Source organism: Oryx dammah, unplaced genomic scaffold (assembly GCF_014754425.2).
Source record: "Oryx dammah isolate SB20612 unplaced genomic scaffold, SCBI_Odam_1.1 HiC_scaffold_14, whole genome shotgun sequence".
NCBI lineage: Eukaryota > Metazoa > Chordata > Mammalia > Artiodactyla > Bovidae > Oryx > Oryx dammah.
Genome location: NW_024070198.1, coordinates 42,993,669 through 42,995,495, shown reverse-complemented (window position 1 = coordinate 42,995,495; position 1,827 = coordinate 42,993,669).

The following is a 1,827-nucleotide window of genomic DNA, read 5'->3' as shown; positions in this document are numbered from 1 at the left end:
GCGGCGGGCACGGAGCCTTCCGGCCGGCCAGCCCTTTGGCATGCTGGGAAATGAAGTCTTCGACGGGTGAGGCCAAGGGCCCCGAGAGCCCCGGTAGTGAGGGGCGAGAGGTGCAAGGTTTGCCGCCTTCATCACCGATTGCAGCACTGCATCCTCCGCGTGCAGTCTCGCGCTCTGCGCATCTCAGACACGGCGCCTTCTGTTACAGGTCTTGGTCTTCCCCCAAACAGATTTTTCTCTTTGCACGCGAAATTTTTTAGTATTAAAAGCCAGCATTTGCCATGCTCAAGGATAAAGGAGGGAGTTGGTTTAGGCACTTGTTCGATTTGGGTTTGATGCAGAAGTAACATGATGTGACTTCAGTTTCCACATGACCCCTCTGGCTGCAATGTCCAGGACAGGGCGCCGTCACAGTAGTCCAGATGCTGGGTGCCAGTGGTTTGGGGGTGGTTAGAAGTGAGATGCTGGTGGCAGTGGAGGTGTTAAGAAGCAATTGGGTTCTGGGTACGAAAGAAGACAAATGTAATGAAAAATCCACGGGAAGAAGATAAAATCAGCATAAATAATAAATAACAGTGAAAATGAACTACAACTAACCTCAGGGAAGGAACTAAATTCTAATCATTCTTCAATTTGTTCAGTCTTGCGGGTTCAAAACCGAGATTGTAATCTCTCACAGAGCTCCTCCCAGCACTCTTCTTCCAAACTCAGCAAACTGAACTGTTTTCTGACAGTTGCACAGGCCAACAACCTTGAAACATTCTTGATGCTCCCCTTTGATCAGTCAGCACAGTTTTCAAAAATATATCAAGAATCCTACAACTTGCCACCAGCAAACCCATCACAGTGGTCCAAGCTATCCCAGATCACTGTAACAGCCTCTAACTCAAGGGATCTGAACTGGAGGCAGTTTTGCTCCATTGGATAGCAGGCAAAAATGAGACAGTTTTGGATTTTACAACAGATGGGGGTGGGGGGGGAGGGAGCCGGGGGTGCCACCTGCATTTAGTGGTGAGAGGTCAAGGAGGCCACGAAATATCCTACAACTCGTAGGAGAATTATCCCACCCCGAATGTCCATGAGGATGAAAAAGGCAGTGTGCTCCCACTTCTGCCTTTAACCCTTTCCTGGCCAAGTCTGTTTTCAGTGTATCAGCCAAAACCGTCACACCAAAACTTAAATCTTGTTGCTTCTTGGTTAAATCCCAAACCTTACGATGATCTGACTCCTTCATTTCTTGCTGCTGTCCCCTTCGTTCACTCTGCTACAGCTACACTAGACTTCTTTCTGCTTCCTGGATAACCCTATCTCGTTCTACCTCGGGGGCTCAGCACTCACTGTTCTGTTCACCTAGAATGCTCTTCTCCTAGAAAGCTGCAGGTTTACTCTATAGTCTCTGCTCTAGATGTGGTGATGCGTGACCCACACATCCCCTTGTAAGACTGATTGAATTATTCTTCCAAGTGCTGACAGCCCTTTCTTGGGTTTATCCTTCCTGGAATTCTCATCGTCCAAGGTCAATCCTCTTTTTCTGGGCAAAAAAAAAAGCATTCGAGATCTGGTCAGTGTATCCAGAGATGAATAAAGGCCCACATCCTTCAATCTAACCTGAAAATTCCAAAGGATTAGCCTAGCTTCACAGTGTCCTGTCAGGGGAGAGGGTGTTAGCTGAGGCTCCATCCTGGAGCTGAGGTACCCCAGCCTGGCTACTTCCTCTGTCCAACCCTGATTCTCTCTCTTCCCCAATAGGTGGTGATCTTGAGAGCAGTTCCTAATAAATTTCTTTCATGTTCATCTCTGTCTTACAGTCTGCTTCCTTGGGGACAC